Source organism: Galeopterus variegatus, unplaced genomic scaffold (assembly GCF_000696425.1).
Source record: "Galeopterus variegatus unplaced genomic scaffold, G_variegatus-3.0.2 Scaffold2057, whole genome shotgun sequence".
Taxonomy (NCBI): Eukaryota; Metazoa; Chordata; class Mammalia; order Dermoptera; family Cynocephalidae; genus Galeopterus; species Galeopterus variegatus.
This window is the reverse complement of record NW_007728168.1, coordinates 182,008-190,750: the sequence shown is the minus strand read 5'-3', so window position 1 is coordinate 190,750 and position 8,743 is coordinate 182,008.

The following is an 8,743-nucleotide window of genomic DNA, read 5'->3' as shown; positions in this document are numbered from 1 at the left end:
AGAACTTAACATTTGATAATTACAAATTTAAAAAGAGAATCAAAGTGGTCTTCCTGGGAAAATCAGGACCATGTTGGGCCTCCTTACACTTTTCTGTGATTTAGAGTCGTTTCCATTTTGAGTTACAGAGAAGGCACCAAGGCATTTTCTGTGCCTGGGACTCTAAGCGTAGGCCAGGTTCCAGGACCCAACTTCCAGGCTGAGGACTTATTTTATGAGACTCACCGCTCAAGACTACTCTAAGAAAAAAGCTAAGCCTCCCTTTTTGACAGATTTGCTAAAAGGCCGCAGTACATTCAAACAGAAAGTTTTTCCCAAAGGGAAATGTCATCACAGCTCAGAACAGAGAGATGAAGCCCTGGCCTTGTTCAGAGCCCAGATGTCTCTTCTTCAGGCCCTGGGGCCGTAGGGCCAAGAATGGCTGGCCGAGAATGTCTCTCCAAGAGCTGCACAGTCACAACCATGCCCTGTCACCTGGGGTGGGCGGCTGCTTTTCTGTGAGCAGGAAAAGGCTCTTGGCTCCAAGGCTGCCTGGTGCTTCCTGGCCCATAGCCAATGCTGTCACATAACACCACACAGGCAGTTAGAGATTTCATATGCTGGGTAGAATCACTGGGCCATTTACAGGTGGCCCCTGCTGCAAGGAAACAATTGTTTGCAGGATTAAGAAACTTACACCTTGATTATAATTGTTGAAGGAATAAAAATGAATTTCTGTAAGATGTGTGAATAATTAAGAGATGCTTTGAGCCATCTAAACACATCGCCATTTATCCAGGGATTCTAATAGCCCGGGTGTATCTGACTTCAGACCCAAATGGCTCACTTTGGAAAGAAAAGTAGAAGGGTGAGGTTTGAGAACTGGCCCCTTTGCTCTTTCTGCTGAGCAAGGCGTGTTGTCTTCCAGACACCACTGTGAGTGGAAAGTTCATGGAGGCTGCTGGGTTGGTGAAGAAGTTAGAAGGAAAGTGTTCAGCATGAGATCTGGAAGGAGAGAGTGGCTCTTGACCTCCCTAGTAGCACATAAGCAGGGACATGTGTGTCGTCTGATCTGTCTTCCGATGGGTCCTCCAGGTGGTTCTCAGCCTATGGCTCTGGCCACACAGCCCATAGCTCTCATGGCCTTGGGTCCCACAGCTGGGGAAAGTCTGCACTTGGAGCCCATCCCCCAGCTTCCTCCCGGGTCCTCTTAGCCCCTTCTGCAGGTTAGGAAGGGCCCAGCAGGCCAAGTTTCTGCAGGATGCCTAACCCCAAGTCCCTCCACCCCTGGGGTCTCTCTCATCTGTCTTGCAGGCTCGTCCCTGCGGGTTTGCACAACTCCCTCCTTTAATTTGGGTCTCAATTCAAATGCCACCTGCTCAGTAAACCTCCCTTCTCCACTCAAAACAGGCCTGTCCAGTTCCCCTCACAATGTTTTCTTTTCTCCGTGGTCCTCATTAGCATCTGGAATTATCTGGCTGCTGCTTCTGCAGGCCTGTCTGCCTCTCTGTAAGCAGGGACCTTGCCAGGCTTGTTTGATGCAGTGTCCCTGCTTCCTCCACTCTGCTTGAGTGTCCATCAGAAACGCACAGGGCTAGGCCAGACCCCAGAGGTTCTGACCAGCGGGGCAGGGGCAGGGCAAGAACATGCATTTCCAGCAAGTTCTCAGGTGATACCTTTGCTTCACGGCTGGCCGGGACCCTGCTTTGAGAACCACGGCGCTAAGCAGTTCCTGTCACCCTGCAGGTGCCATAGCCGACCAGAGGATGGTCCCCCCTGCCCCAGCTCTTCCTGCTTAGGAGGTGAGGAAGGTTAAGATCGAGCAGATGGAGCTGGTCTGTCTGGTGCTGGGGAAGTGGGAAAGGGAAGGACAGTTGCTTTGGGAGATGAAGTTGGCAAAGGCCTCTCTGAAAAGATCACAGAGACGGGCTCCCACGGGGCATTTCTACTTGGCGGTTTGGTGGTTTACTGGCTGGATGGTTGGTTGGTTGGCTGGTTTGTTGGGTGGTTGGTTGATTGGCTGGCTGGTTGGCTGGCTGGCTGGATGGTTGGTTGGTTGGTTGGTTGGTTGGTTGGTTGGCTGGCTGGCTGGCTGGCTGGCTGGCTGGTTGGCTGGTTGGCTGGCTGGTTGGCTGGCTGGCTGGTTGGCTGGCTGGCTGGCTGGTTGGTTTAAGTCCTATACACTGCTACAGTGGGCAGCAGGAACTAGAGGGGATATAGAAAAATTGAGTTTGCACAAATGCCATGCACAGCACTAAATTGATCATGAAACTATGAAAAACAAGTGGCACCATGCTCTCTGAAAAAAGTGGCCTAAAGTACAAAGAATGACAGCCAACTTTCACGGAGCACCTGCTGTTGCTCAGGGCATCTTTGTGTCCTCCTCTAAGCTTACCTCCTCTAGCCCTGGAAACTGCCAGGGCAAAACTGGGCAGTGCCACCTGTCGTGTTCTGTGACTGCCATGAACTGGGCTCATAGCCCCCAAGTGCCAGAGACAGTGCAGCACTCGGTAGCAGGAACAAATCTCCACAAATGCTGCTGCACGAGAAATGTATTTCTTGGGTTTCTTTAACTCAACTCAGGTCTGACTCTGAGGCTGTGTCCAGCGCTGGTGGAGCACTCACGCAGGGACCTGGAGGATGCGGGAGGAGCCCTCATCTGGAGGCTGCAGTCGTCGCTGGCAAGGCAAGGTCCTGCAGCCCTGCCCAGGCTCGGAGAGGTGGTGGCCCTGCGGCCTCGGTCCCAGCTCTCTGAGGTCTGGCCACTTGCCCAGGGGCTGCCACGGTAGGAGGCCACCAACCCGTCTGCTGAGGGGAACATGTCCCGTCCTTCCAGCATGATTCCCTCGCGCTGCTCGGCCTCCTCAAACAGCACATGGGAAGGTGGCAAGCAGCTTGGGGGGCCCGTGGGTTTCTGCTTCCATCTCTCCATTGCTCCTCCTAGGGCAGGTGGGCCAGGCGGGAGCGGCAGGGGAGGGGCGGGGAGGGTGCTAGGAGTAGGGTTAACCTCACTGACAAGGCCTGACAGACTAGGAGGCTCCGGTCTGGAAGAAAGGACACCAGACAAACTCCACCAAGTTCTTGCTCAGTCAGGGGTCCGACCTCACTAAACCTCTGAGCCAACATGGCTGCCTCCTTGCCTGGGGACCCTCAGGGTCGACTGGGTCCTGTGGAGAGGCCCTGGGCTCCAGCCACTGGGCTCAGGCAGAGATGCCAGTGGGCCACCCTCTGTCCTTTTCTCTGAAAATGCAAACTGGGGTAGAAATGACTCCCCAATCCCTCGACTCCCAGGGCCTGACCCCAACCTGAGACAGCCCACCCTACTGCCCCTAGAGCTGAAGCCCAGTAATTCTCCAGGGCGAAATCCCTGCCAGTTGCCCCACAAGATAGGTACAGTAATTATCCCCATTTTACAGAAGAGGAAACTGAAGCACAAAGAAATTGAATCCCTCGCTCATGGGGCTGGGACAGGCACCTGGCCTGGCTGCCAAGGCTGGCTCTCACCACCAGCTCCCACCCGCTCTGTCCTCTGTGGAGTCTCCCCCGGCCCCAGGCCACCCGAGCTCAAGTGACAGGACTCAGAACACCGCAGAACCTTCCAGGTCTGCAGAGAAGACCCCTCCTTGCAGACCCCACCGTGGGTGAGCAGGTCAGGAAAGTCATTGCTTTCCGAGAAGGTCATCAAGTCAGCGCTGAGTCGAGCCCGCCCTGCCGCAAGTGCCAACAACAAAGCTCTAGTAGCTTCTTTCTTAGGCCAAGGAGGGGAAGGTGGGCAGGAACGGGCTATGGCGGGGTGTCCTGCCCAGCGTTTGCCGCCTGAGCCCCGCAGGCCGCTGGCGGAGCTGGATGGGAGTGGAGCAGCCACAGGCGGGCCAGGCTCTGACGGACGGAGCCAGTGCGGGGAGGGCCAGCCCCAGTGTCCCCGGCCAGCCTGGCCCTTGGCAATGTCCTCGCCTGGCCACTTTCGCCCATGATGCCCACCTGGGCAAGGACACGCTCTCTGGGCCCAGGCTGCTGCGGGAGCGTGGGGCTCGCCTGGCAGAACCGCACGACTCCGGGAAGTCCCCGGCTCCTGTGCCGTATCCCTGCCCTAAGGTTGCCTGCCCATTCTGCCCAAGACCATGCCCTTATGTGATGTGGGATGCAGGTACAGGCCTGCCTCTCATTCTCCGTGCCACACCCCACCTGCAGAAGCCAAGGTCAAGGGCCACCCTCTGGCCAGTGTTCATCCCCAGCATCGAGCCGTGCCAGGCCCCCACAGCCTCGCCCTCAGGGACTGGGCTGCCCACCATGACCTCAATTCCAGCTCCTCCGACCATCTCGGTGCCCACTCCTCAAATGCCCACAGTGAGCCAGGGTCCCCCCTGCCCGAGGAGCAGGGTGAGTGCCACACCTGCGGTGTGCCCAGCCCCAGCCATCGGATGGGAGCGGCCTCCTCACCAGCTGGGCTTGGCCTTCGTCTCCGCCTCCACCTGCTCCCTGCATTGAGACGCGTCCCCATCAGCCACTGTGGTGTGGTGAAAGGGTGGTGTCCTGCACTCACAAGGTGAGTTTTTACCCCGTCCGCTCTGCCCCCGCTCCAGGAACTCATTCCCGACATCAGGCCTGGTGAGATTCATACCTGATGGACACAGCATGTTCTCTAGGACCTGGAGCTCCTCACGTGCAACAGGGAAGGAGCTGCCGAAGTCAGGCTGCGGGGAGACCCCAGGGTGCAGGGAGACCCCACACTCTGGGGAGACCCTGGCTTCATGGAGAGGTCAGGCTGCAGATGGGAAGCGAGGCTGTGTTAGCTTCCTGAAGCCAGCATAACAAATCACCTCAAACTGGGTGACTTAAAGGAACAGGCATTTATTCTTTCGGAGTTCTGGAGACTAGATGTGTGAGATCAAGCTGTCATCAGGGCCACGCTCCCTCAGAAGGCTGTAGGGGAGAGTTCTTCCTGCCGCTTTCAGCTTCTAGTGGCTCCTCGTGTCTGTGGCCTGAGGACACATTACTCCAGTCTCTGCCCTGGTCATCATGTGGCTGTCTCCTCTGTGTGTCCATCTCTCTCTGCTTCTCTCTGACATGGACACTTGAAATGGCACTGAGGGTCCTAAAGGGAAATCCAGGACAATCTTCTCATCTCAAGATCCTTAACTTAACCACATCTGCCAAGGCTCGTTTTCCAAAATAGGTCACATTCACAGGTTTCGAGGGTTAGGACGTAGACATAACTTCGGGAACAGTTCTCAACCTACCGCAAAAACCTAAAAGTACCACAAACTGGGCGGCTGAAAACAGACATTTATCCTCTCACGGTTCAGGAGGCCGGAGTCTGAAGTCGAGGTGTGGGCAGGCTGGGTCCCTCTGCAGGCTCTTGGGAAGAGCCCGTCCCAGGCGTGTGTCCGCCTCCGGTGCTGCTGGCAGTCCCCGCGTTCCTCGTGTGTAGACGCAGCGCTCCAGCTCTGCCCGTGTGCACACACGTCCTTCCCCATGCCTCTCGGTGTCCTCTGTTCCCATAAGGACACGAGTCTGAACTCAGTGCCCACCCTAACCCAGGACGATCTCATCTGGATCCTTATGTAATTACATTTGCAAGGACACTATTCCCATATAAGGTCACATTGTCAGGTTCCAAGTAGACCGGAGTCCTTAGTGGACACTGGTCAGGCCACTGCCTTAGCAGCATCCTTGTCCCCACGAGACAAGCTCACCGCATTCCAGGGACCAGCTGCAGACAGGCACGCACACGGCCTCAGCCTCCCAGACATGTGCCGCCGGCTCCCCCAGACCCGCTGACCTGGGGGTGTCTTCCTGTCCAGATGGCCTCCAGCGCCCTGGCCCCCACCACATTTCACAGAATGTTTTGGAAAATAATCACTTCCTCAGGCAGCAAACAGCAGAATATGGAGCAATTCAGAACAGAGGACCTGTTCCCATGGAAGGTGCCCTGAAGGTTCTTCCCAACTGGGCAGGGCCCAGCTGAGGTCCCTCTAGCCGTGGCTTTGCAGACCATTCACCTTCCCCACCCCCTCCCCAGGTCTCCTTGTCCCCATCTCCACCCCCAGGCTCCTCCTGTATATACTCTGGGACAGAAAAGACCTAATTCTTCAAAGCCACCCAAATACCTGGGCACTGTGCAGGATGGACCACAGGACTGACAGCTTCTGTCCAGAGGGGGCTCACAGCCTGGGGTGGGGATGGGGACAAGGGTGTTCGCCTTTGCAGCAAGACCACCCACCTCTGTCCCTCGCAGGCTCTTTCAAAGTCTGGTGTTCCCTGACACGGACGAGCAGCTCTATTCCTACCTTGTTTCTCATCTATTCCATTTGTTTCTATTTCTCAAGTTTTGATCCAATGACAGCTCTGTTGGAGTGAGGGAGCCTGTGTGACAAAATTGTTCCAATACTTAGTGACCTAATGTGGAATATACTATAAAGCATATGTACGTCACAGGGCCTGGTTTTCCAAAGCCTTGCAGTTTCAAATATTGACCTTGCAAGGACAGGAAATTGTCCTCAGGCTATAAGTCTCTGTTGCAAGATAAGGATTGTGGCTCAGCAGGTTGCTGGCTCAAGGACAGACTAGTTACTGACTGTTGTGCAAAGATACCGAGAGATGGCTGTAGGAAGGAATGTTTGCTAAGATCAAACTGTTGTTGACAGGATCACTTAATTGCCTTACTGGAATGTCATCTGGCTTGTTTCACTGAAAGTCACCAGCCTATGTTGTTAAACTATAACCCCACCTATGTCTCTTCCTGTAACTTCCTGGTCTGGAAAATAAATGCAGGAAGAAAACCCCAATTTGGCGTTAATTGCCCAAGGAAGGGATGCCTCTCACTGGAGGGTGCCTGGGAAGTTAACCTCTTCAGAGCTTCTCACTGCTCAGTAGAGATGGGCTTTGAGTAATCCTTTCATCTCTGTCACCCAGGGGAAGTGGGGTGATAAATCCATGGGGGGCAAAGCAACGCAAAGCAACAACCGAACACACACGTATTACCTACCACATATGGTTTCTGGGTTAGCCGTGTGGTGTGGGGCCTCTCCTGAGGCTGCTGCATCTCAGAGCCTGACCAGGGCTGGAGGCTCTGCTCCCAGATGCCTCCCTCATGCCCTGTCATGTCAGCTGCAGCTGCTGGCAGAGGCCTCCGCCCCCTCCACAGGGCTGCAGGACCGTCCTCATGCCATGGCTGTGGCCTCCCCCAGAGCAAGTCATCTGAGTGAGAGTAGCAGGAAACCACAGTGCCTCTTGTGAACTGGTGACAGATCCCACACATGGTCACGTCTACCATATCCGACTCACCAGAAACAAGTCCCTAAGTCCAGCCCACACTCAAGGGGAGGGGAACTGGGCTCCATCCTTCGAGAGGAAGCTTGTCAAAGAATTCGTGGGCATATTTTAAAACCACTACACTTGATTTTTTAAAAATCTAAGTCATTTCACTAGATTTTGGGCAATGGGGAGATAGACCCATGTCTTTTGCCATCTTGATCCAATTTCCTATCATGTGCTGATGTTGACACTCAGTTTTCAAAAGGGAGAAACTCTTTTCCATGTTCTTCAGGAAATCTCTCCCAATAATCATCTGATACTTTTCTCAAAAACCAGAAAGAAAACTACAGGCCTCCCCTGGGGATAACTCTGAGCCCCCTGTACGTTTTTATATGTACAGAGTTTCCTGTTTTCCTGTTAATACATCTCACATGGGGGAACACTCATCTGGTTCAGTAAAGGTGGGGAAACAAAGTCAGGCAGGACTCTGGGGACACTTCTGTTACAGGACAGCAGTTCTAGGTTCTTTGTCAGACTATGAAGAAAAATCTTTCACAGGACCGAGACAGGTCCACTTCGCTGTGAGCAACCATGTACAATGAAAGGGAAGGAAGAGGGACAGTGGGAACATTCAAACAACAGGGCTTTATTGCAAAGCGAAAGTACATGCAGAAGAGTGTGCAGGTGTCCTCGTGAGTGAGGAATGTGCCAGGGTTCCTAAGGGAATGGTCTACACGCTGTTCTGGGATAGAGCGTTTCTCTATCCTAACTAAGGGGAGGACTATTCTTCCATGGGGGAGGATCTTGAGTAATTAAGCCCTAACAGGCTAATGCAAGGTTGCCTCAGCTTCCTGTCATGCTTCCCTGAGTTTCTGAAGATTTTGGTCATGTGCAGTGGGGTCACTTTTCCCTCAACTTTGCCCTTCTTGGTCTGGTCTGCACTTTTGTCGCTCCTAGTGCACAGGTACTGTGCATTTTGTGGTTTTAAGTTTCTGTTCAAAAACCACAAAGTTCCAGGGGTAGCATGCAGACTGACAGGGTGGTCACACTGTCGCCAGCTCATTATGGGTTCATTAACTGCAAAACAAGGAGGTGGCCAGTGCTGATCCAGTCTGCATATGCACAAGCACCCTCTCTGGGGCATGTCCCTGTTCTGTCCTGCCTCCACTCCACATGCAGATGTGCGCCCTGAACCTCCAGGAGAGGGACAGTGTACGTGTTACTTCCAAGTTGACAACAGAACACTTTTTTAATGAAGCACTTCACAGAGACTTGCTTTCCTCAGAATACATATCAGAAAAGGACCGACCTGGTGCTTCCATTGGGAGTTTATCATCCAAAGACCCTCAGAGGTGCACAAATGCACAACTTCCACTCAGCCCTGATTCAGGAGCCATGGCATGAAGAGCTGCGGAAGGAGCCCTGTGCCTGTGGGGCACTCAGCTGAGTTCACCGCCTTCCAGATTTTGCTGAGACCAAGTCTCAGGAGAGCGAGAGCCATGCCTGA